Source organism: Rhinolophus hipposideros (genome assembly GCF_964194185.1).
Source record: "Rhinolophus hipposideros genome assembly, chromosome: 15".
In the NCBI taxonomy this organism is placed as follows: domain Eukaryota; kingdom Metazoa; phylum Chordata; class Mammalia; order Chiroptera; family Rhinolophidae; genus Rhinolophus; species Rhinolophus hipposideros.
In genome coordinates, this window is record NC_138061.1 from 65,111,673 (window position 1) to 65,139,592 (window position 27,920).

Sequence of the window (27,920 nt, forward strand, 5' to 3'; positions counted from 1 at the left end):
AAAAATTTTAGCTTAGCTATATGAAATATTTTCAAGTTAAGTTTAGTGCATTTTAATCATTCTAACATGGGAATTTCAAATACCACGTTTTTAAATTTTATCAGTGTTGCACCTTGTGTAGGGATTTAATTATAAAAAAGAAGACAGGAATTAATTTTCTGATACATGTTTACTATGGTGATAAGCCATCATGATAGATAACCCAATTTTGTATCTAGCAGTATTTTCCAAAGTATAACCGACCCCTTTACCACCACTGAAATATGCAATGATTTTGAGTGGTATATGGATGAACATTTGTTAATAATTATATATTTTTAATGTGTATCAGAAAAATATAACTCAAATTACTTAAGTTGAAAATAAAAGAAATTGATGTAGGTTAAAAAAAGATTTAAAATTGACAAGCAAGGATATGTACAATAAAAATCATAAAAGTAGATGTGAATGACTGAAATTTAGAACTAATGGTATGATCTCATTTTTCTTTGAAAATTGTTTTAAATTTAAAAAATGGTTAATGAAAGTAAATTACATGATTTTTAGAAAAACTATATAAGGATAAAAAAATGAAAGTACAAATCTTACCATAGACCTCCTCCCAATTTCTTTAAAAATTTTTAATTCTAATTTCTCTGGTAGTTACCATCATAGCGCTAGCCAAAATATTTATACATTATTTTTTGACACCCCATCATTGCAGGTGAGGAATTTAGTGTGATAACACATTACCTCAACACTACTTTCCAATTATTATTAGTATAGTAGTCTGCTCATGCAGTAACTGCTGTAGCAAAACACCACTGGCTGGGTGGCTTAAACAACAGACGTTAATTTTCACAGTTTGGAAGGCTAGAAATCTCAGAGCAAGGTCCAGTAGGATGAGTCTCTTGCTGTCTCGCTTCCTGGCTTTCAGAGAGTTGCCTTCTCGTGATGTCCTATGCGGCCATTCCTCCGTTTGGATGTACACAGAGCTCCACGGTGTCTCTTCCCATAAGGACACTCGTTCTCTGGGATCACCTAATCTTAATTACCTCTTTACTTCAAATATAGCCACAGTGGGGGGGTAGGACTTCACCATGTGAATTTGGAGAAGACATTGAGTCCGTAACGGTCAGTTATTTTTGTTGTAGTAGTTATTTCAAATTCACCCACTCCTTGCAGTTGCTGTAGTTTAGGTTACCATAGCTTTCACTTTGCTTCCTAACTAGACAGCAAACAGTTTCCTAACTAGGCTCCTTGAATTAGTCCCATGCCATTCATAGTCTGTTTTCTACTTAAATTGTGGTGAGCTTGCAGAACCAAAAAATTGAGCACATCAATGCTTGACATATATCCGTGACTTCTTTTCCCTGATTAAGGGTCTTAGAATAAAGACCCAAATCCTTAACCCTTCTTCCTAGTAGGGCCTCTGTGGTCTGGCTTCCACTCATTGCTCCAGCCTCATATTGCACATGTCCCCTTGCTTTCTGGGATTTGCCTACACTGGCTATCGTTTTGTTTCCCCAGCCTGTTTCCCCTGATTAACACCCACTCTTTCCTCAGATGCCAGCTCCATCATTACTTCCTGAAGGTGATGATGTATCCCTGTCTAAGTTAGTACCCTTCCTCTTCATACCATATACTTTTCCTGCACGGAATCGAGTATTATTTTGACATTTGTGTGATCCTTTGAATTGCACAAGATGGCAAGTTTACTGAGAGCAGGAATTGCCTTTTGTCCATCTATCCATCCTTGTTGCCCAGCATTGCATGTGAACCTCACTAAATATTTGTTGAACGGAAGAAGAAACTTTAAGAATGTACTAAGTCTCTTTAGTGATCTATCAACTTTAGGTGATATAGCCTTTTCCGCTTTGTTTTTAGGTTTATTTAAAAATTCAAAGCAATAAGTAAAAATATTACATTTATAGAAATATTCATTGAAGACACAAATAGTATGATATTTTCTTTAACATAATCTAATGTCACTAAATGTAGTGATAAAATGGATTTTCTTTTAATTCCTTCATTTGCTCAAAATTATACCATAATTATTTTTTATTCCTTTTTTGTACAGCTCATGTTTTTCTTTATTTTCAATTGCTTTTCATTAATGTCATAAAGAAAATATACTTGCATCTTATCATCAAATTAAGATTGTTTATGTTCTTAATCATATAGCTTATTGGTAATCATTCTTCTGGAAGACATTCTTCACATAATCATTGGCCTTTTGTTCTAATTTAGTTTGCTTTAATTATATTTATTTTGAAATACTTTCAAATTTATAGAAAGGTTAAAAGCACAGTAAAAAAGAACTTTCATAAACCTTTTACTTAGATTCCTTAGCTATTGCTAGTACATCATATTTGTACCCTCTCTCTGGGGGTGTATATAGCATTATCATTAGTCTTTGGCTGAACCATTTGAGACTAAGATGCAGACACGATGCCCTTCCATCTGTATATGCTCCCGTGTGTATTTTTCCTGAAAAAGGACACAATCCTATGCAATTTCCATCCAACCCTCCAAAAGTGAAATCAATATTGATTGATTGTCTAAAAACACCTTTCAAATTTCACGAACTTCCACAAAAATGTTTTTTTGTGTGTTTTTTTTTCTCCCTCTGGTTCAGGATCCTGGAGCAAAATTTCATGGAGGGCTTTGGAAATATAAACTGTAAGACTTTCCTGGCATGTATTAAATTGTCCTTCATATGCCCTCACACTTGATTGGTGGTTTGGCTGGATTTAGAAGTCTTTTCTCTCAAAAATTTGAAGGCACTGAACCACTGACTTCTGTATACAGTGTTGCTGAAGGAATCCTAATGCCAATCTAATATTTGTATCTTTGCCATTTAGTAAGGTGGGTTCTTTTGTTGGTTTATTTGATTGTTTCTAAAGACTTTAAAGCTTCTTCTCTTAGGTTGTGAACATTTGATATTTCATTGATTTTTATCCATTTTTCTTAACATTAGGTGTGTCTGTTCATTCTGAAGTCAACATTTTCTACAGCTCAGAGATTTTTTTCATTAAAAAAAATTGATCTCTCTATTGCCTCTGTTCTATTATTATGGAAATTTTGTTAGATGTTTGGTCCCCTAGAAAGATCCTCCATTTGTGATTTTTTTTCTTATTTTTAACCATTTAAAAAATTCCAAATACACATGCAGTAAAGTGAATATGAGGTTGGACAATTAAGTTCCCGAACTCATCCTAGAAAAAGTGCTACATACCTCATTGCTGAATATCACTATGGTCACCTTCGAAGTACTCCCCTTGGGAAGCTATGCACTTACGCCACCACCTACTCCACTCTTCAAAGCAATTTTGGAACTCTTTCAGGAATGGCCATCAGAGCTGTCGTTGTATTACCTTTGATGTCCTGAATGTCATCAAAATGTCTTCCTTTCAATATTTCCTTTATTTTCAGGTAAAGAAAGAAGTCATTGGGGGCCAGGTCAGGTGAGTAGGGAGGGTGTTCCAATCCAGTTATTTAATGCCTGAAAACTCCCTCCCAGACAGTGCCCTGTGAGCAGGTGCATTGTCATGATGCAAGAGCCATGAATTGTTAGTGAAAAGTTCAGGTCGTATAACTTTTTCATGCAGCCTTTTCAGCGCTTCCAAATAGTAAACTTGGTTAACTATTTGTCCAGTTGGTACAGATTCATCATGAATAATCCCTCTGATACCAAAAAAGGTTAGCAACATTGTTGCAACAAGTTGGTGAACTGAGTTGTCAGACCTCATATACACAAAATATGTACAGCTTCATGACTTATCACAAAAGCAAATCTCTGTCGCCATTGTTCAGGTTAAGAAATATGAAACATTGCCAGCACTCCAGAAGCCATTCCTGCCTCCTCGCCCTTTTCCAGTCACTACTCCATCCTCTATAATGGTAATCACCATCCTACATTTCTGTGATAGTCTTTTTTTTTTTCAATTCTTTATGGTTTTATGACCTAAGCATGTATCCCTGCAGTTTTGCTTTACAAAACAAAAACCTTTACCTATTGGAATTGTATAGTATGTATTACTCTTTGTATGGCTTTTTGCATTCAGTGTTGCTTGTGAGATTAATTTGTGTTGCATGTAGATGTACTTAATTTTTATTGTGGTATTGTATTTTTTTCTATGGCTGTGCCACTAGTTATCCCTCCATCCACTGTTGATGGACATTTTAGTTGTTTCTAGCTTTGGATTTACATTTAATGCTGCTCTGCTGTAACATTTGTGCACTTGCTTCTCAGAACATGTATATACACATTTCATTTGAGTCTACACCTAAGAGTAGAATTGCTGGATTATAGGATGATCATTGTGTTTGTTCAGCCTATTAGATAATACAAACAAATTTTCAAAAGTGTTTTTCTTTTTACCAACTTCTCTCTACCCATAACAGTTTAAGAGGCTTCCTCTGTTTCACATCCTTATCAGTACTTCTATCTCTAGTGTAGTCATTCCAGTGACTGGCTTTTGTTTACAACTTCTCACATGTTCCTGCCCTCTTCAACCTCTCTCCTTACCAGCTCCAAGATAGCTTTTATTTTTAAATTTTTTTAATTTTTTTGTAGTTTTAGGGGTTGGGGAGTGGAGTAGGATTCTGGCTTTGGGGAGGAGAGGTTCTCCCTTGAGTGACATTGAACTTTGATTTCTGTCTCCCTGGCCCTGCCAGGCCTGGTTTGGCATATGCACTTAGTACAGACAGGGTTTCTGTACTCTGCTTACCCCTTTGGAGGCATGCTTTCACTTAGATTTTAGCCCCATGATTCTTGAGCATCTTGCCAGTTCTTTGATTCTTTAAGAATATATACACTTTAAATTTTTTTATCTGGTAGTTTCAACTTGAGGAGTGGCTTAAGTAACCTAGTCAGCTTTATTTCTGGAAACTGAAATTTTTGTTTTTCATTGCATCTTTTTCAATTCATTTTCTTCGATTATTTGTCAGTCTTAAATCTCTTTTGTGCTGTTGATTTTCTACAACTATTTGATGATGTTGTACATGGCTAAGAAGTAAGAATGTGACTGATTAGCATGGGTAGGGGCCAAGGATAATAGTGGAACTAGTGCTTAATTTATGTGTAGGTGGCCATTGTGCTTTATGAGATAATCCTCTTTTGCAAACTCATTCATTCAGATATTCATTGAGTGCCTCCCATGTGCAAGGAATTATAATTAATTGTTTGGAATATAAGTGAACTAGACAGGGAGAGTTTACATTGCAATGTAGACAGACTTTAAACAACTAACCATGCCATTATTATAATTTTGATGAACAACATAAAGGAAAAGTGCGTGGAGTTGTGCAAGTATGTAACAGAGGCCACTGATCGAGCCCAGTACTCTTTTAGGTGAAACCTCTCAAAGAGTAACAAGGGATAAATAGCTAGGGAAAAGGGGAAGTGATGAGGGAGAGGCCTAAGAACATATAAATGTATACAGTTGCACAAAGATGTTCTTTTCTAGCTGGATTTTACCTCTTTATTCAGGAAGGGATGTCCTGCTTAGAGACGTTAGCCTTCATTTCATTGACTAGAGGAACCTATTACAAGAGTAACTGGGAGATCGAGGTTTTAGCCTTTCCATTGTAGCAGTTTCAAGCAAGGAAGAAAGAGGTTGAAAATTGGAGATTTGGGTCAGCTACACAAGAATGATTAGATTCCAAAAGGGATGAGAATTTAAGCTTTGTCAGGATAGAAGGAAAATATAAAGGACAAAATCCTAATGAAGAGAATTCATGTACACTAGATCAACCCAAAGCTCATATCTAATCTCAAGAAGAGAGTCAAATATTTTATTATTCACCTGGAATAGGAAAAAAGAATAAGGTTGAGATTTTAGTCTATGTATTTTTTTGTTATAATCACATTCTTAATGTCAAATATATTCAGTCCTATTTTACCAAAACCCGTGTTTACGAAACCAATGTTTACCAATACGTATAGTTGGCGTTTAAAACAGACATTAGGGGAAGAAAAGTTGATAAAGGATGGAATGAATACTAATAAGTCATCAAAAGGAATATTTACAAGTAGGATCAAAAAATAAAGTTCAATACCTTGCTATATAGGAAACACCTGAGTAGAAAGATACAGACAAATACTAGGTCAGTCTTTTACTTTTAGCTCATTTCTTTTTGCTTGATATTTCATTGCAAGGATATAGTTCATTACTCTGTCAGCTGAGCAGGCCTAGAAGCAACAACATCCTGGTAGCAGTAAGTACACTTAGCCCCCAGATCTTCTTATACTAAGTGTAAAAGGATGACCCCATACTTCCTTGGAGAAATGGTTGATTCTAAGATTGGGACAGGAGACTTCTTGTAGTGCCAGAAAATAAGGAAGTGCTAAACAGATAAGCAAAAAGCAACCACACTGAAAACCTACAGTAATGATGGGATATGTCAGAGGGATACAGCAGCCAACTAAGAGTTCCCAATGACCAAACCTGGAACAATTTGAGCAATAAGATATGTATTGGGTTATAACTCAAAGTGCAAAGTAAATATCTATGAGTCTACATTTATATAAATAAATAAATGCAATAAATTTTGCAGCAGGAAGGAGAGAGCTGGAAGGTTGCACATTGGCTTTTAAATGCTTTTGCCTACAGTGTATATGCACCCTTCTGCTCGCAGCCCATTGGTTAAGCTAGTCATATGGTGTGGGGTTGGGGAATGCATATTTAATGAGTTGTAAATGTCTGTCACAGATGGTAATAAGTGCTCAGAACAAAAACCAAGCAGAGTAGGGTGACACAGATAGGACTGTTGTTTTAGAAAGGGTGGTCAAAGACAGCCATTTATGAGAAAGTTACATTTAAGTAAAGTCACAAAGAAAATGAGAAAATGGGGAAATGTGTTTGTCATGCAGAGTGCCAAGCGGGGTCTCTAGTCCCGCTCCCCGCATAAGAACGCAGGATATGGCGAGGCCAGAAAGGAACACCCACGGAACCATAGATGGAGTCACACCACTATAGTCTCGCTGGCTGCTGGGCTGGAGACACAGGAAGCAGGAGCCACACGATCCGCAACCTGCCGTCCATTTGTCTCTGCCAACCAACCAACCCCACTTGCTAGCTGCAATCCGCCTCTCTGCAATCAGCAATCCACACTTCGCCATGCCACGACACCACACCTTGCCAGCTTAGCCATGGCAGTTATATCAGTGGCTAATGGCTAACCAGTAACACCCGATGGTCAACTAGTCACAGCTGATGACCATCTACTACCTGAGCCAGCACCTTTCCACATGAGGCTGAGAGCCTGGAAACTGCTCTCTGGGGCTCTGTCCCCACAGTGTTATATACCTGAGGAAACCAAGAAATAGCAAGGAAGCGAAGTGTCTGGAGCCAAACAAGTGAGGGGGACGATAGGACATAAGGGCAACATCATAGATGTGAACTCTTTATAGACAATAACTTTGGATTTTATTCTGAATTGGAAAATATTGGGGGTTTACATAATTGAACTTAAGTTTTGAAAAATTGTTACTGAAACAAAGGCCCAAACTCAAAATGTCAGAGATTGGAGTAAGGAAAAGTTATTATCAAATAATGTGCCAGCTGAGAAGATGGGAGACCTAATGGTGCCACAGATCCATCTTACTCATTGGAATAGGTCAGGGTTTTTAAGGGGCCAGGGGAACAGGTATGCCGAAATGTTGGTGGGGCAAGTTTAATTGGAGGACCTTGAACTTGGCTATTTATGGTAAAGGGGTGCCAATACTGGATCTTCCTGGACAAGGACCCTTGGCTTCTGAAAGGGATCTGGTGTTCAAGTTCCGGTTATGTTCTGGTCCTTTGGTTCTGGGGGGGGGGGGAGGAGCGGGGGTTAGACTTTGATTCCAGGTGTAGCTAGAGATCAAAGTTCTCTCCTCTGCATATGTCTTGACTGCCTGACTTGTAGTTTTGGTCTGTTGTCTCTGAAAAACAGCTCAGTATCTTGTTAAACAGGATAGGACCATTTTGAGCTGGTTCTACAGCTACAAAATCACTCTGGTGATTGTGTGGGGGAAAAAGACTATAGGAGACAAGGATGGAAGTCAGGAGACAGATACAGCGATCATCTACATGTGAAATCATGCTGCTGGGGCTAGGGCTGGGCCTGGCATGCAACACTTTCCTAGATGATTTTCATCCTTTCTTTCACCTCCTCAAACTACCAGCACCTCTCTCCCTCTCTTCACTCTCAGCTTCTTACTTTATTAAACTATGAACAATTAGAAAAGAAATTCCACATGCATTTGTTGCTGGGAAATGGGTTCTTGGTACCATTACAGGAAAGAATTCAAGGATGCACCAAATAAGCCAAGCAAGCAGTAGATTTATTAAAAGAAGATATTATACTTCCAAAATAGTGGTGGGAGTGGGCAGGCCAGGACTACAGCAACTGCCCCAAAGAACAAAGAGGCTTAGGATTTTATTAGAACTAGGGTGTAAAATATTCAAGATCTAGGAGTGTTATAGGCCTTCCAAGGCTGTCCTCACTGGCCACTCCTTCCCGTCGGGAGATGGGAATCCCTTGTCCTTATCTGGCCCGTGTCAGAACTGTCATGGCGACATGGAGGTGGAGATTTTTCCCTGCCTGCAATACTAGTAGTATAATTCATTACAATTAGCAAAAGTTCACCTTGAGGGGCAAGATGGCCTCCTGAGTCTGTTCTTGGCCACCAAAATCGAGTTCTGGCGAGTCCGGTAGCTGCACTTTTTCTTTAGAAGGATCACATCTCTTCTCCTTCATCTCTCCTTCCTTTCTCCTTCCTTTCCACTCCCCTTTCTCCCCAGGCCCTATTCTTCTTGCCTATGGTAACATAACAACAAATCTGCCACACTCTGTATCGGTGCCGGCCCGCTCCCTCATTCACTTATCTATGGATGACCCCTCCAGCCTACTCACGATTTCCTTCCTACAGTTGTCACTCTCTATTTTGCCAATATTTTCTCATTACTGGACCATTTCTATTAGCATATAAATATTGAAACAGAAAACCTACCCCCTCCAATTTCTTGCTTGCTATTTTTCCATTCCCCTGCTCCTCTTTATAGCAAAAAGAAATGTACCTATTTGCTGTCACCATTTATTTCTATAATTACAGTTGTATCCCCACCAGTTTATCTTACTCTGTTCTCAGACTCTCAACAATCTCTACACTGCCAAATCGAAAGGTCAGTTTTCATTTTACTCAACCTCTCAGTAGCAAATGACACACTTAGACACTACCTTCTTTAGGACTTCTCTGTTTTGTTTCTCCTCTTACCTATCTGGCTGCTCTTACTGTGTTTCCCCGAAAATAAGACCTAGCCGGATGATCAACTCTAATGCGTCTTTTGGAGTAAAAATTAATATAAGACCCTGTATTATATTATATTACATAATGTTATGTTATATTAATTATATTATACCCGGTCTTATATAAGACCCGGTATTATATTATACCTGGTCTTATACTAAAATAAGTAAATTAATATACTAAAATATATTAATTTTTGCTCCAAAAGACGCATTAGAGCTGATGGTCCGGCTAGGTCTTATTTTTGGGGAAACACGGTAGTAAGTTTCCTTTGCTAGGCTTCTTATCTCTAAAGTGCCACATGACTAGCCCTTGGATTTTTTTCCTGTAATTATGTAATTAATGTCCTAGGTCAGGGACTTTCAGTGATTTTCAAATTGTAGGCCACAACTGGTTACTTGGTTAAAAAAATCAATTGATTTAGGAGCAGAAATTTTTGAAAAATGAAACAGATTAAGTAGGAGAGAAAGGAAATAATGCATTGCATGCAGAGAGGGTAAATTTGCTTCTTGAACCTTTTAAGTTATGTACATGTATTTGGTCAGTATGCAAAATGTATTTTGTATCTTGTGGTGAAGTCAGAAGGTTTGAAAGTTACTGCTCTGTGTGATTTCATTCCATCCTGTGGCTTTAAATACCACTGACCAATCTCTCTCTCTCTCTCTCTCTCTCTCTCTCTCTCTCTCTCTCTCTCTCTCTGTCTCAGAATTCCAGTGTCTTCTTGCTAACAGTACATCTTCATTTGGATGTCTAATAGGAATGTAAAATTTAGCATGTACAAAATCAGATTCTTGATCCCCACCCCTCGCCCCCAAACAACACACATCCCCTTTTCTTCATCTGAATGACAATTCCATTGTTTTGGTTGTTTAGGCTATGAAACCTTACAGTCGTCCACTCAAATCAAGATATAGACAGATATGATGGAACTTTATGATTATTTACATCTTTATGATTATTAATAAAGTAATATAAATAAATATAAATAAAGTAATCATAAAGATTACTTTACATCTTTATGATTATTAATAAAAAGAAAAAGGCACTTAGACTTGGAATCAAGAAACATAAATTCAAGGCTGGCTCTACCATATTGTAGCTTTGTAGCACCTTAGTAGGCTATTGTTCACTTATTTCTTTGTTTGCAAGTTCCACATTAGTCCTTACATTCATCATTCTAGTGGAACACTGGGTTAGATGAAATGCCACTATAGAGTCAGACATTTTCAGTACATCTTATCATACATAACAGTGCATTATTTTTGTTTGCAGTGAAACTCTAAAAAACAAAAAATGGCTAGATATGTTTCATCACTTGGTGGACAATTTTGTCTGGCTCTTGGGGTAATACTGGTTGCTTGACTCAGGCCTGACTTCTTTCTTTGCCACAAACTCTAGGAGAGGGCAGGCAATTTCCCTATGTGGGCTGAGGCAATGGAAAGGTAGTACATTAGGTGTCCCCAATCACCACAAACGGGATTTAGAATCAACCTGCTGCTATAAGGCAAGTGCTCCCCTTGAAGTGACCAATTCCCTTTCTGGCAGCCTTCCATTCTAAGTGCAAAGACTTCCCAGTTGTGCTTAATTTCCTTGCTGGTAATCTTATCCTCAACTCCAGTCCAGGTGGCAAGAATCCAGATCCGGGACGTGGACGCATTCCAGTTGTCAACTGCCTTTCCCTCCAGACTCTGACTTCCTATACTACTACCCTCTTGCCAAAGGCATATATGATTAACGTTTATTGAGCGCTGCATATGTTGGGCATTTTAAAGTGTTGTGCCAGTATTATTTCATCTTCATAACTATTCAGTAGATATTATCTTTCTTTTAGATAAATGAAGAAAGAGGTTCAGAAAGGTTAGGTAAATTGCCTAGAGAGTAATGGCTGAGCCAGGACTCCCCTCTAGCGTTGCCTCTATCAGTTCTGCCTAAGGTTCTTTGCCAATTCCTACAGAAGGATGGCAGGATTTTACATGCACAGATCAACATTTTGCTTTCCAGGCACGGTTTAGGCATGAGATATAACCAATGGAAGATACTGTTGATGCCTTCATGGATCACCCGCTGCCCAAAGCAACAGAAGAAGTCAAGCGGGTTGTGGCAACTGGCCTTGGAGCCTATTTTCCATAGTAACAGATGAGTGTGGAGAAAATTCATCACTGTATTTTGTACTTTACGTAATGTTGTTACATTCTAGGTGTGTTATAGAAATGAGGAGGATGTTTAACCTCCTTGTATTGATTTAGAGGGTATGCTGAGCCCACTGTTTTGAGCCTGTCAATTTGATCTGATAGACAGCCAAGAATGAAAACTGACCAGAACTGTATGGAGAAACCCAATTCTCCAACAGATCACTCCTGGATAACAGAAAAATTCTGGAATATTTGCGGGTATTTTCTCACAATTCACTCATGAATTTACTAAGAAATGATACAAACTATTAGTGTTTTATGCAATTTATAATGAATGTTATGGGAGAAATTGGCAGTGGCTGAAAGTTCTGCAAAGTTTGATGCGGGAAAACTGGACTTGGTAGAAATAGTCACTAAAAATAAAATGACAGAGAAAGTTTAACGGAGAAAATCTGAATGCTGAATCAAATATTTACTTATGTATGTTTGTATTTACACGTACAAAGTCTAATTCCTATAAAATTATAATAAAATGTAATTTAAAATAAAAGTTTCAAGTTCTATAAGCCCATCCTCACACCCTTTCCATGATGGGGGTGGGTAGACTTTGCACGTAGCTGTTCTCTGCAGATTAGCGAGCGAAAGCAGACAAAAGTGTTCGTTAAGGTAAAGAAAACTATTACTGTTTATTACCTTGCTCTCCCCTCATTTGCTAGCTTTGGGTATTTTCCTTTTTTTTTCTTTTTTTTGAAGTTCTACAATATACTGCTGGAACAAATTCCTCCTTCTTCCGAAACACTAACAACATATGCGCTCAGGCCCAGGAGTCATGAAGGACAAAGCCCGGGTGGCGGGTGCCTTCCGCGTCCTCGCCAGGGCCGAGCAGGGCGTCTGGGTCTCGAGCCGGCACCCGAGACGTGGGAGCGCGGCCCCAGCGCGCCGCCGTCGCCGGGCAACGCCTGCCCCCAACCCCGGCGAGCACGTGACGCGCGAGTCACGTGACGCGCCAGTCGGCGTCCTCCTGCAGAGCCGTGTAAACAGGCCCGCAGCGCTCGATGCGGCCCTGCTGCGTCCGCGTCTCCGGCATGCTGCGTGCGGCCCCGGGCAGCCGGGGCGCGAGCTCAGCGCCCACCTGAGGTAACTCCCGCGGCGTCGCGACCGCCGGATCTCACGCCGCGCGCGGCCGCCGCCAGCGCCGCGGACGAGGCCGGCGGAGCCCCTGGCCCGGTAGGGGGTGTGGCTGCCCGCGGTGAGGTCCGCGACAGGTGGGTTGGGCGGGGGCGCCGCCGCGGCCTGCGTCCCGGGCCGTCCGGGGCCGTCCGGGGCCGGGGCCCAGCTCCCGCTCGCGGCCGGCCGACAGGCTGCAGCCGCCTCGAGCCGTGGGCCCTTCCGCCCCCGCGCCGGGGCCTTTGCTGAACCCCGGGGCCGCAGGATCGGTGGGCGCCGGGCCGGCGGGCTGCCTGCGGGGAATCCCGTGAAGCGCGGCCCCTGACGGGTCCCGGGACCTCGGGCACGTCAGCCCTCGCCCGCGGTCAGAGGTTCCTCGTCTGTAAAATGGAAGTCCGGGCTAGAACCTTCCACGTCTGACCTGTGTGATCGCCAGAGACCTGCGTACATTGGAAGCTGCCAGGAAACAAGCACAGGTAGATAATTTTCTTTTAATTGCTCAGTTTGTGTCCGTCCTGAAATCTTTCACCTGACAATGCATGGATTCTTGATCACCTCGGTGAAGTTTTTCATAGAAAATTTAAGAAAGTCATAATAATGGTTTATGTTACTGTTTTGTCAGGCTTTTGTTTTTTGATGCAATGTAACCTCCTTTCTTAAAACCTCATTTAGAAGCCCCATTTGTAAAAAAGATCCAAAAGAAACCTTTGTCTACCTCGCTGTTCCCTCGCCTCCCCATATTCCCTAAAAGTCCCTAGAGATCACAGATTGAAAGGCGCTGTTATATAGACTTGAGGAAAGGTTTTGTGTTTTTGTTAATTTGATGGGATTCGGAAGATGAATCCTGGGCGTATTTTTTCGACTGTATGTCATGGAGTTAGACAGTATTTCCAATATATACTGGAAAAAGGGCCCCAAATTTCCAATCAAGACTTTCTCTTTACATCTTTTTTTGCACCCCAGTCCCAAGAGAAGTAAATGTGTGCTTATAATCGTGAGACCTCAGACCTCATTGCTGGTTCAGTTTAGGCACAGAAGGGGAGTAGAAGACTTTTTGCAAATCTCTTATTTGAGACCAACTGAATGGACTAATTAGAACATTTCCACTGAAAAATGTGAAAGGTGGGAGCGTCTGAACTAACATCGTTAAAGTCATGGAATAATGTGCATGTTTCCAAATTTTGAGACCCTGGAGCGAGAGAATGTGGGGTTTGAGAGGACTGGCTTTAGGAGAAATGGAGGTCCTGTTTCATACATGTGAACAAAATGTGAGGTGGTGGTGTGTAGGCAAAAACATTATCAGTAGGATTTTTTTTTTTACGTTGAGAGAAATGCATAGTTTCCTAATTAGTTGTTTTTTTAAATACTAGAATTGATAAGAGACTTACTGAAACTTGAAGTTAGATATTGAAAGAGGAAAACCATACCCTTTTACAGCTTGTCCACTTGGAGCTTCTGTGAGGTGAGCCCGAATTGGAGGTTGAATGGACTATGAGTGGATCCCAAGGTGAGCTAGTAAAGTACGTTTTCTCTTTTCAGAGCAAACTCACTTTCTTGATCTTTTTTTTTTTTCAGTTTTTAAATTTTTTAAAACTTTTAAAAATTAGTTTCAGGTGCACAAAACAATGTAATAGTCGTTTATCATTTATATCCCTCACACAATGACAGCCTCCCTCCCCCCATCCACTACCCCTCTGACATTGCACACAGCCATTACATTTCCATTGTCTCTATTTCTAAGGTTGTAGTCCGCTTCTTGTAACTATATATATATATATATATATATATGTATATGTATATATATATATATAATTGACATTCATTATTGTTCAGCTTCAGGTATACAGTGCACTTCCTTGATCTTTGATTTAGGTTTTGGCAAGTCACTTCCCTTCCTCTAGTCTCAGTTTCTGTGACAAAGTGGGGAAATTGGATTGATTACTGCTCCACCTTTTGGCTTCAATTAAGGTTGCCAGGTAAAATACAGGACACCCAATGAAGTTTGAACTTCTGATTAACAGTAAATAAGTTCTTAGTATAAATATTGTATAGAGCGTGCTTTACTACGTAAGAACATTCATTATGTGAAATTAAGGTTTAACTGGGCCTTTTTATTTGCTAAATCTGACAACCGTAGCTCCAACATTTTTGACTCCTTCAAATTAGCTCCAGAGAGAAATTATGGAGGCATAGACAGGACCCCAGTCAAGACCCCATATTTGTTAATAGTAGGAATGTCTATTTCTTGAGGAATAGCTGTTTTACTTGTGGTCTCTCTCTCTTTCCCCATTTACAGCAGTTCCTTTTCTGCCGTAATTACATAATGTTTAGATTTATACTTTTGGTGCTAAACAATTTAAATATCTAGAAGGAAAAGAAAGGCTGCCAAAATGTCTAAAAGTAACAAATTTGAGTCTTGAAGTGGTATGTGCTACCTACTGTGTTTCCCCGAAAATAAGACCAAGTCTTACATTAATTTTTGCTCCAAAATATGCATTAGGCCTTATGTTCAGGGGATGTCATCCTGAAAAATCATGCTAGGGCTTATTTTCCGGTTAGGTCTTATTTGCATGGGAACATGGTATTTTTTATTTTTTTTTTTTATAAAAGATGCTTTATAACCCTACTTGTTCTCCAGTTGTGTAATTGACTTTAAGACATTTTTTAAAGCAGTGGACTGTTCTGATGGTAAATAATCTTTCAGGAAGTTCTTATGTCCTTTGATTTGGCCCGCTGTGAATATGGAAAATGATCAGTATATACATTATAAACATTTTATGTATTAACTGACTTGTCAATTTTGTCTTTGCTATATTTTGAAGTTGCAGTGTTGAAATTCTTTTTCAAGGAATGTAATTTTAAATTCCTCATTTTTTGAGTTTTTTTTTAAACCATGCCAGATCGAGTTTCTTAACTCACTCTGAAATGCCTGAATTTTCTAATTCATTTTTCATTCAATAGTCAACAAAAAATTGAGTGTGTCTTCTATGTACCAGCCGATGTGGTCAGTGTGTAGTTCATCAGATGCTTGTCTCATTGAGGATGTAAATTACGTGCAATTCAAGGAAATATGATGAGGACCTTGAAATGCTATGGAAATTGAAAGGAGGATCAGTGCCCAAGATGGCTGAACTTCCTGGATTAAGTGGTGTTTCAGGCAGTTGTGGTAGTAAAGGTGGGGTCAGGAAGACAGGCTTACAGAACAGTGGGAAGAAGCAGGAAAGGGCAGGGAATCCATTTCTCAGTTCTACAAAGCATACACTTGGTTGGATTAAAAATAGTTGATGATATTGTTTACATGTAGTTTTTTGGTTCACTGAGATGCTCCATATCTGCATTAAGTATGTTGGAATGGAACTTTTTCAGGGTATGTATTAGAAAGACCTTCAGATGTCAGTACAGTACTCTGAAAAAATGTTTATGTCACACATATAAAAATGTGTAATTTGCATATGTAAAGCTCAAAAAACGAGAACGTTACTCATACTATTGAAACCTGTGTGCCCCTTCATGATTAGGCTCCCCTACCTTCCCCTCAGAAGTAACCACCATACTGAATTCTGTGTCTTCGCTTTTCTTGATAATGTGACTTGATATATCCCCCCCAAACATTGTTTACTTTTACATCTTTTTGAACTTTATATAAATGGCATCATGCTATGTGAATATTTTTCTGTGACTTTTTTCCCTTATAACTAGGTTACTATGTTTCATTCATGTTTTTCCCCCCCCAAGGTTCATCCATGTTGATATTTTCCATGGACAGCCATTTCCTTGAGGTAAACAGCTAGGATGGGAATTGCAGGTTGTAGGGTGTCCATATCTGTGATTTTACTAAATACTGCCAAATTGCTCTCCTACGTAGTTGTGCTGTTTTACTCTCCTATCAGCAGGTATGAGAGTTTCTGTTGGTATACTGTCTACATGCTCCCCCATGTTTAGTATGGGCAAAATATACATCTAATAATGATAAAGGTCTTGTATCCTGAGTACGTAAAGAACTTTTACAACTCAACAATAAAAAGAACTCAGTTAAAAAAACAAAGAATTTGAATAAACATTTCTTTAAATAAGACATGCAGATGGCCAATAAGCACCTGAAAAGATGCTTGACTTCATCAGCCACCAGGAAAATGCAAATCAAAATACAGTGAAATACCATGTCTCACCCATTAGGATGGTTATAATCACAAAGACATATAATAACAACTGTTGCGGAGATGGAGAAATTGGACTCTTCATATGTTATCGGTGGGAATGTTAACACGGTACAACTACTTTGAGAAACAGTCTGGCAGTTCTTTGAACAGCTAAACATGGGGATACCAAATGACACAGCAATTTCACACCTACATATATACCCAAAGTAAAATGAAAACAGATATCCAGTCCAAAACTTGTACATAAATGTTCACATTAGCAGTATTCATAATAGCCCAAAATTAGAAAAAACTCAAATGTATCTCAATTGAATAGATAAAATGTGGTTTATCCATACAATGGAATATTATTCGGCCATAAAAAAGAATGAAGTACAGACTCATGCTGAAACTTAGATGAACCTTGAAAACATTATGCTAAGTAATAAAAACCAGTTACAAAGGCCACATATTGTATGATTACATTTACATGAAACGTTCAGAATACACAAATATGAAGAGTCAGAAAGTAGGTTGGTGTTTGCCTAGAGGTGGGGATGGGATGGGGGAACATGGGGAATTTGATCATGAATAATGGATTTTTTTTCGATGATAAAATGTCTGGTGGCACAATTCTGAATATGCTACAAACCACTGAATCGTATACCTAAAAAAAGCTATTGGTGGAAAGAAGAAAATTGAAAAATAAAAAGCAAAACTATACCCTATTGTGAGAAGCCCCGTGGAGAAGCTCATGTGGTGGGAACCTTGACTTGCTCACTGCCACATGAGTGAGCTCGGAAGCAAAACCCTCCTTTCCTCCTTGTACACACACAGCCTAGCCTTCAGATGGTCCTGCAGCCCGGCCAGCGGCTGGACTCATGATAGACTGTGAGCCATTGATACCCAGCTAAGGTGTGTCTAGGTTCTTGATCCTTAATAACTGTGATATAATAAATGTTCATTGTTTGAAACCAGCATGTTGGGGTGACTGATTATACAGTCAATAACTAACATATGGGCGGCAACATTGCATTATATATTGCCTTTAATTTTGGTGTTGTAGAAAACTATGATTAAAAAAAAATCCATCATTTGTTAACTATAGTTTATAACTAATAGGTAGTAATACATGTCTTAAAGTATCCTTTAAATTATTGGGGTATATGTTTAGAACAGTTTAAATTATTTTTAAAAGTCGTAGTTTCTGTGTGATGCATTGTGAATCTTTATCAATCAGAACAGGTCATTTCTAGACCATATAGCAGTACAGAACATTTTTCATACTGCCATGATATTCTGGTAACCGTTTTATACTTAAAAGTTATGGATGGTATTAATATAGCTTAGGCAGATTTATTATTTATGACTTTAGCAAAGGTACTCAAAAAATTATTATTGAGGCAAAACTTAGTTTCCTAGAAGGCAGCCTCTTCTTACTGGAACCATAAGGAAGGAAGTTAAAGAAGATTTTTGTTCTTTTCATTTGAATATTTCTGTATTTCAGTTGAAGAAAGATTGTATAACTGCAGTAGATGGACAAGGAACTCACAGTGAGTTATGAAATTTGATTTTAAAAACGAAGTAACATTTCAAAAGTTTGTAAGGATTCTCTGACCTTTATTTTTCTTACCTTTTAAAAAATACAAAAGATGTGTAATTATTAACACACAAAGATACCTGAAATATCGTTGTATAAAAAAAACAGACCATAGAAGTTTTCCCCTATGTTTTCTTCTGAAAGTTTTGTAGTATTAGCTCTTACACAGAGGGTGCCAAAAAAATGTATACACAATTTAAGAAAGGAAAAAACTATTAAAATTACTCTGATGGTAACTACTTTGAGTACCTCTTGTAATTGCAGAAATCAAACGTGACTTGTATTTTTTTGTTACTGGTTTGTATTATTACAGTTTTTTTTAATGGGGTGACAGTTGTTACTAAAATTACATAGATTTCAGGTGTACAATTCTGTATTACAACATTCAGAAATCCCATTGTGTGTTCACCACCCAGAGTTAGTTCTCCTTCCATCACCATATATTTGATCCCCCTTACCCTCATCTCCCACCCCCCATCCCCTCTTACCCTCTGGGAACCACTAAACTATTGTCTGTGTCTATGAGTTTTTGTTTCTCATTTGTTTGTCTTGTTCTTTTGTTGTTTTTGGTTTATATACCACATATCAGTGAAATCATAGGGTTCTCTGCTTTTTCTGTCTGACCTATTTCACTTAGCATTATACTCTCAAGATCCATCTATGTTGTCAACAAATGTTCCTATGTCATCTTTTCTTAACCGCCGAATAGTATTCCATTGTGTATATATACCACAACTTCTTTATCCATTCATCTATCGAAGGACATTTTGGTTGTTTCCCTGTCTTGGCCACCGTAAATAAAGCTGCAGTGAACATTGGAGCACACTTGTCTTTATGGATAAATGTTTTCAGATTTTTTGGGTAGGTACCCAGGAGAGGGATTGCTGGGTTATATGGTAATTCTATTCGTATTTTTTTTTTTTTTCTGGAACAAGACACCTGTTTATTTTCTAGGAAGGTGAGTACAGGGTCTGGGGAGTTCCCGCTACAGACTATTCTTCACACCGCAGGCAAGCAGACATCACTTCCAGGAGAGCCCATTCCAGAAGAGCAGCCAGCAGGGGTTATTGGTAATTTTTTGAGGAACCTCCACACTGCCTTCCATAGCGGCTGCACCAGTCTGCATTCCCACCAACAGTGTATGAGGGTTCCTTTTTCTCCACAGCCTTTCCAACACTTGTTGCTATTTGTCTTGTGGATGATAGCCATTCTGACTGGGGTGAGGTGATATCTCATTGTGGTTTTTATTTGCATTTCTCTGATGATTAGTGATGTTGAGCATTTTTTCATATGTCTATTTGCCATTTGTATGTCCTCTTTGGAGAAATGTCTCTTCAGGTCCTCTGCCCATCTTTCAATTCGGTTGTTTGTTTTTTTGTTGTTGAGTTGCATGAGTTCCTTGCATGTTTTGGATGTTAGCCCCTTATCAGAGGCACTGTTTGCAAAAATCTTCTCCCATTCAGTTGGTTGCCTCTTTATTTTGTCGATGGTTTCTTTTGCTGTGCAGAAGCTTTTAAGTTTCATATTCGTTTATTTTAGCTTTTACTTCCCTTGCCTTTGGAGTCAAATTCATAAAATGCTCTTTGATCCCAAGGTCCATAAGTTTAGTACCTATGTTTTCTTCTATGCAGTTTATTGTGTCAGGTCTTATGCTTAAGTCTTTGATCCATTTTGAATTAATTTTGGTACATGGTGACAGATAGAGCAGTCCGGTCTCATTCTTTTGCACGTGGCTATCCAATTTTCCCAGCACCATTTATTGAAGAGGCTGTCTTTTCTCCATTGTATGTTTTTTGCTTCTTTATCAAAAATTGTCTGTTCATATTTATGTGGTTTTATTTCTGGGTTCTCAATTCTATTCCATTGGTCTATCTGTCAGTTTCTCTGCCAGTACCATGCTGTTTTGATTATTGTAGCCCTGTAGTACAAGCTAAAGTCAGGGAGTGTGATACCTCCAGCGTTGTTCTTTTTTCTTAAGATTGCTTTGGCTATTCGGGGTCTTTTGTGGTTTCAAACAAATGTGATGATTTTTTGTTCTATTTCTTTAAAAAATGCCATTGGGATTTTGATGGGGATTGCATTAAAGCTGTATATTGCTTTGGGTAATATGGCCGTTTTAACTATGTTGATTCTTGGAATCTATGAGCCTAGAATGTCTTTCCATTTCTTTGTGTCTTCAATTTCTTTTAAAAATGTCTTATAGCTTTCAGCATGTAGGTCTTTCACATCCTTGGTTAAGTTTATTCCTAGATATTTTATTCTTTTTGCTGCAATTGGAAAAGGAATTGTTTTTTTTATTTTTCTGAGTTTTTATTGTTAGTATATAGGAATGCAATGGACTTTTGTACGTTGATGTTGTAGCTGGCAACTTTACTGTATTCATTTATTGTTTCTAATAGCTTTTTGGTGGAGTCTTTAGGGTTTTCTATATATAGCATCATGTCACCTGCAAATAGTGACAGTTTAACTTCTTCATTCCCAAATGGATGCCTTTTATTTCTTTCCCTTGCCTGATTGGTCTGGCGCGAACTTCTAACACTATGTTGAGAAGCAGAGGTGATAGGGGACAGCCCTGTCGTGTTCCTGAACGTAGAGCAAAGGACTTCAGTTTTTCACCGTTAATTATGAGATTGGCTGAGTGTTTGTCATATATGGCCTTTATTATGTTCAGGTATTTTCCTTTTATCCCTATTTTATTAAGTGTTTTAATCATAAATGGATGTTGTATCTTGTGAAATGCTTTTTCTGCATCAGTTGATATAATCATATGATTTTTGTCCTTTATTTTGTTTATGTGATGTATCACATTGATGGATTTGCGGATGTTGAACCGTTCTTGTGCCCCGGAGATGAACCCCACTTGGTCGTGATTAATAATCTTTTTAATGCATTGTTGTATTCTATTTGCTAGAATTTTGTTTAGGATTTTTGCATCTGTATTCATCAGAGATACTGGTCTGTAGTTTTCTTTTTTTGTGTTGTCCTCACCAGGTTTTGGTATCAGGGTAATGGTGGCCTCATAAAATGAGTTAGGGAGTACTGTCTCTTCTTCAATTTTTTTGGAAGAGTTTGAGCAGGATTGGTAGTAGATCCTCTTTGAAGGTTTGGTAGAATTCACTAGTGCAGCCATCTGGTCCCGGACGTTTGATTTTGGGAAGGTTTTTGATGACTGATTCAATTTCGTTACTGGTGATCGGTCTGTTTAGATTTTCCAGTTCTTCATGGTTCAGCCTTGTAACGCTATATGCTTCCAAGAACTTGTCCATTTCTTCTAGGTTATTGAATTTGGTGGCATATAGTCCTTTGTAATATTCTTGGATGATCTTTGTATTTCTGGAGTGTCTATGATAACTTCCCCTTTTTCATTTCTGATTTTGTTAATTAGTGTCTTCTCTCTTTTTATCTTAGTCTAGCCAAGGGTTTGTCAATTTTGTTAATCTTTTCAAAGAACCAGCTCTTTGTCACTTTAATTTTTTCCATTGTCTTTTTGTTCTCTATTTCATTGAGTTCTGCTCTGATTTTTGTTATTTCCTTTCTTCTGCTGACATTGGGTTTCAAGTTTTCTTTTTCTAGTTCTTTTAGTAGTAACATGAGGTTATTTATTTGGGATTTTTCTTGTTTCTTGAGATAGGCCTGTATTGATATAAATTTCCCTCTTAAAACTGCTTTCACTGCATCCCAAAAATTTTGGTAGGATGTATTTTTATTGTCATTTGTTTCTATGTATCTTTTGATCTCTTCTCTAATTTCTTCTTTGATCCGGTCATTCTTTAAAAGTATGTTGTTTAATCTCCATGTGTTTGTGTTTTTTCCTGCTTTCTTTTTGAAGTTGATATCCAATTTCAAAGCCTTGTGATCAGAGAATATGTTTGGTATGATTTCAATCTTCTTAAATTTGCTCAGGCTGATTTTATGTCCCAATATATGGTCCATCCTTGAAAAGGTTCCATGTACACTAGAAAAAAATGTATAGTCTGATATTTTAGGATGAGGTGCTCCATATATGTTGATTATGTCCATTTCATCTAATGTGTCATTAAGGGCTGCTATTTCGTTATTTATTTCCTGTTTGGATGATCTATCCATAGCTGTCAATGATGTATTTAAGTCCCCTAGTATAATTGTGTTTTTGTCAATTTCCCTTTAGTTCTGTTAGTAGTTGCTTGGTATATTTCAGTGCTCCCTGATTGGGGGCATAAATATTGATGACTGTTATGTCTTTTTGTTGTATAGTCCCCTTTACCATTATGAAATGTCCATCTATGAAATGTCTCTTGTTACCTTTTTCACACTGAAGTCTGTTTCATCTGATATCAGTATGGTTACTACACCTGGTTTTCTCTGGATACCATTTGCTTGGAGTGTCAATTTCCACCCTTTCACTTTGAGTCTATGCTTGTTTTTGTAGCTGAGATGTGTCTCTTGGAGGCAGCATATGGTTGGGTTTAGTTTTTTGATCCAATCTGCTACTCTGTGCCTTTTTATTGGTGAGTTCAGTCCATTTACATTTAGGGTGATTATTGACATGTGAGGATTTCCTGTCATTTTATCTTTAGTTTTCTGGTAAGGCTGTGTCTCCATTGTTTCTTTGCCTTTTTGTTGTTGTCTATTATTTCTGTGTGGTGGTATTCTATGATGTTTCCCTCTGTTTATTTTTTAATTACAGTATACATTTCAGTTCTGGATTTTTTTGATTGGTTACCATTAAGTTTATGTAAAAGAAAGTTTGATATTTAGAGTATTTCATTTCGTTGAGCACACTTACTTTCTCCATTTGCATATTCCGGTTCAGCCTTTACTCTCCCTTTTTTTGTTTTGGTTGCCACAAATTGTCCCTGTTGATGGTGGTCGAATAGCCTCCTTTAGTATTTCTTGTAGTGCATGTCGTGTATTAGAAAATTCCCTTAGCTTGTGTATGTCTGGAAAAGTCTTTATTCCTCCTTCATATCTAAAGGAGATCTTTGCTGGATATATTATTCTTGGCTCATAATTTCTCTCTTTCAATAGTTTGAATGTTTGGCTCTACTCCTTCCTGGCTTGTAGAGTTCTCTTGAAAAATCTGATGATAACCTAACGGGTTTTCCTTTCTAGGTTACTGTCTTCTTTTCCTTGGCTGCCTTGAGGATTCTTTCTTTGTGGTTGATTTTTGACAGCTTCAATACAATGTGCCTTGGAGAAGGCCTTTTGGGATTGAGGTAATTAGGTGTTTTATTTGCTTCTTGGATTCGAGGATCCAGTTCTTTCCACAGGTTTTAATATATTCTCTGTTCCCTTCTGTCTTTCTTCTCCTTCTGGTATGCCCATTCTTTTTATATTGCTCTTTCTGATGGAGTCAGACAGTTCTTGTAGAGTTCTTTCATTTCTTTTACTTCTCAGGTCTCTTTCTTCTTCCATCTGTTTAATTTCCAGGTTTCTATCTTCGATGTCACTGATTCTTTCCTCCGTCTGGTCAACTCTACTACCTAAGCTGGCTATTTCATTCTTAATGTCTTCTATTGAGTTCTTAATCTCCAGAAATTCTAATGGGTTCTTTTTTAAAATTTCAATCTCTCGTAAAATGTCCATGTGGTTCTTTGATTGTGTTTCTGAGTTCATTAAACTGCCTTTCTGTGTTTTCTTGCATCTCGTTGAGTTTTTTGAGAACTGCAATCTTGAATTCTCTGTCATTTAAGTCACATATTTTCATATATTTAAGTTCCTTTTCTGGAGACTTTTCCCTTTCTTTTTGAACTGTCTTGTTTCCTTGGTTATTCGTGGCAATTACTGATTTATTATTTCTCTTACTAGACATCTATAGGAGTGGCTTCTGCAACAGGTTGATAGGAAGAGATCTTTCCTTTGTTTTCCAGTACTCGTTGGTAGAATGTTTTATTTTCTCTCCGATTGCAGCGTTTTTTTTCTCTCTCACACTGTACTGCTATATTTTCTCTGCACTATTCCTGCTTCTCACATAATGCGGAAATTCTCTGGGCGATGGATTTCTCCTCTGTTAATAGTTCGCCTGGGTCACAGGGCATAGTGTCCGTGTGGGTATGCGGAAAGCTTTTGAAGTTACAAAGCTCTTTCAGCACCAGATTCAGAGCCTGTATGTTTCAGCAGTTATGTTTACTCCTGCAGGGATCTGCCCAGATAGGTGGAGACAGGGGTGGGGTGAGTTGTGAGAGGTGGCCCAGAGCAATTGCGGCGACCACCACCACAGCTGGTCCTGCTTCCACAGCTCCCCCACCTTTGCTGGAACTTTGGGCTGCGAATCCGTGTATGCGGTCCACAGTTCTCAGAACAGCAAATATTCTTTTCTTTTGATCTGACACTGCTACTGTTCCGCTTCTAGCACCAGGCAGGTGGGGATGGGGCGAGCTCTGGGAGGGTAAGGAGGGGGCGGCTAGTCTCAGTGCCTAAGGCTTCTCTTCTCTGCTCGGCAGTGAGGGCTTAAACCACAGTTTTCAGCCTTCTTCCCTCAGTCTTTTCTCCGAGGTCTCTGCAGTGAGCGTTGGGTTCAGCCGTGTTATATGCTGCCCCCTCAGCCCTGTGGACCGTAAGCGAGCCCTAGCAGTTTGAGTCTTTCCCTCTCCTGCAGCTGCTGTAGTTCCGGGATGCAGCGGAGCTCAGACCACTGAGCTAGGTCTGCGTCCTGCGCCTGCGCAGCTCCGTCTCCACACTTCTCCTTTCCCGCCTCCCCCACTCGCCTGATTCGCCCACCGTTATGTGAATTCAGTGGTGGGCCTCTTCGTCTTGCCTGTCTGCTGTGCCGGATTCCTTTGTGGAGTTACAGTTTTTGGATTAGTTGTAAATTCCCGGGGAGATTTACAGAGGCTTACCTCACGCCGCCATTTTGATGATGTCTCTGTATTGTTACAATTTTAATACAGTTATTTCCTTTCTGAAAATGTGTAGGAACTTTTTTGGCACCTTCTGTATTTAGGAGTATGATCTATTTTTAGGGGTTTATAGGATGAGTGGTATGAGATACAGGTTTAGGTTCATTATTTCTATTTATTGATACACAATTGTTTTGGTATTAGTTGTTTTAAAGTATCCTTTACCTATTGAATTTTTTGCCTTTATCCTTTTCCCATTGAATTTCCTTTGGCATTTTTGTTGGAAATCATCTCATACATGTGTGGGTCTATTTCTGGACTCACTCTTCTGTTGATTTATATGTCTGTCCTTACGTCAATGTTATATGGTATGTCTTATTTCAGCTTTATGTATGGTTTGAAATTGGTTAATATAAATTCTCTAACTTGGTTCTTTATTTTCATAGGTCCTTTGTATTTTCGTGAATATTTTTAAATCAGCTTGTTAGTTTAAAAGAAAAAAACAGAAAATCTTGGGATTCCTATTGGGATTGCTTTGAATCTGTGTATCAACTTGTAGAAAATTGCTATCTTGGTATATTACCTTCTGATCTATGACGAGGCACATACCGTGTTTCCCCGTAAATAAGACCTAGCTGGACAATCAGCTCTAATGCGTCTTTTGGAGCAAAAATTAAAAAATCTTATTTTACTGTAACATAAGACCGGATATAATGTAATGTAATGTAATATAACACAATATAATATAATATAATATAATATAATATAATATAATATAATATAATATAATATAATATAATATATTATTAACATAATGAATATTATATAATCAATGTAGCATAAATAAAATTAATATATAATATATAATATACGTAACATAATATAATGTAACATAATATAATATAATATTATATGTTACATATAATATAATATGTTACCAGGTTTATATTAATTTTTGCTCTAAAAGATGCATTAGAGCTGATTGTCTGGCTAGATCTTATTTTCGGGGAAACGGTATTTCTCTATTTAATTCTTTAATTTCTTGCAACTTTTTTTTAGTTTTGTAGTGTACAGGTCGTATACATATTTTGTCACATTTACATCTCAGTGTGTTTTTGATGTTATTATAAATGGGATTAAAAAATCATTTTCCACTTCTAGAAATACAGATGTTTTTGTGTACTATGTTTGTGTATTATAGCCTTTTTAAATTGATTTATTTGTTTCAGTTAGTTTTTTAGGATTTTCTATACCTACAGTGTTTGAATAAGACAGTTTTACTTCTTCCTTTCCAATGAGTGTACCTTCCCTCCCTCCCTCCTACTCCTCCTTTCTCCCTCTGCTGTTCCCTCCCCCTCCCCCATCTCTTTTTATTTTCTTTCCTTTATTGTACTGATCAGGACCTCAAATCCAACAGTATTATAAAAGTGGTAAGCATACATTTATGTTTTGTTCCCACTCAGTGGGAAAGCATTCAATTTTACACAAAAGGCACTACCTATAAACATTCTTATTTTTTAACTTTTTAATATATTTTAACTTTTTAATTAGTTTCAGGTATACAAAACAACATAATGATTAGACATTCACACCCCTTACAAAGTGATACTCCCCCAAGTCTACTACTCCTCTGACACTGTACATAGCTGTTACAATACCACTGTCTGTGCTGTGCTTTACAAGTTGACATTCAGTCTTATTTTATGTTAGTTTCAGGTGTACTGTGCAGTGGTTAGGCACTTATGTAACCTATGAGGTGATCCCCCTGGTAAGTCTAGTATGCATCAGACACCCTACATAGTCTTTACAACATTGTTGATTATATTCCCTATACTGTATTTCACATCCCTGTGATTATATTGTGATTACCACTGTGTACTTTCTAATCCCTTCACCTTCTCCCCTATCCTCTAACCCCCTCTCCCATCTAGCAACCATCAGTTTTTTCTCTGTATCTATGAGTCTATTTTTGTTTCGTTTGCTTGTTTATTGTGTTTTTCAGATTTCACATATAAGTGAGATCACATGGTATTTGTCTTTCTCAGTCTGACTTATTTCACTTAGCATAATACTTTCTAGGTCCATTCATGTTGTTGCAAATGGTAAGATTTCATTCTTTTATATGGCTGAGTAATACTCCATTGTATAAATGTACCACAGTTTCTTCATCCAATCATCTATTGATGGGCATTTCAGTTGTTTTCATATCTTGGCTGTTGTTAATAGTGCTGTGTTAAACATAGGGGTGCATAGGTGTTTTTTTTTTAATTAGTATTTTGGATTTCTTTGGATAAATACCCAGGAGTAGAATTGCGGGTCATAAGGTAGTTCTATTTTTAATTTTTTTGAGGAACCTCCATACTGTTTTCCATAGTGGCTGCACCAATTTGCAATCCCACCCACAGTGCAGGCGGGCTCCCTTTTCTCCACATCCTTGTGGTTTGTTGATTTATTGATGATAGCCATTCTGACTGGAGTGAGGTGATATCTCATTGCAGTTTTTATTTGCATTTCTTTGATGATTATTGACATTAAGCATCTTTTCATATGTCTGTTAGCCATCTGTATATCCTCTTTGTAGAAATGTTTATTCATGTCCTCTGCCCATTTTTTACATTGGGTTGTTTGTTTTTCTAGTGTTGAGTTGTATGAGTTTTCTATAAATTTTGGATATTGACCTCTTACCATCTTATCAATTATACATCTATAATTGGCAAATATCTTCTCCCATTCAGTAGGATGCCTTTTTGTTTTGTTGATGGTTTCTTTGCTGTGAAAGTGCTTTTGAGC

The 27,920-nt window shown here is 38.1% G+C and overlaps 1 protein-coding gene across 6 annotated transcripts in view; it reads left to right on the top strand.

The window, feature by feature from the left end:
* The window catches only part of MARCHF8 (membrane associated ring-CH-type finger 8), a 151,832-nt gene that overhangs the window by 4,707 nt on the left and 119,205 nt on the right, over window positions 1-27,920 (top strand). For 2 of the 6 annotated variants that reach the window (XM_081075257.1, XM_081075251.1), the window contains exons 1-2: window positions 12,435-13,049; window positions 14,011-14,080. The exons of 1 other annotated variant lie outside the window; for it this stretch is intronic. The gene's annotated coding sequence lies outside the window, so the exon portion shown is untranslated. Of the gene's footprint in view, window positions 1-12,434; window positions 13,050-14,010; window positions 14,094-27,920 lie in introns of those variants that run through there. 3 more of the 6 variants (XM_081075253.1, XM_081075252.1, XM_081075254.1) reach the window with 3 other exon arrangements.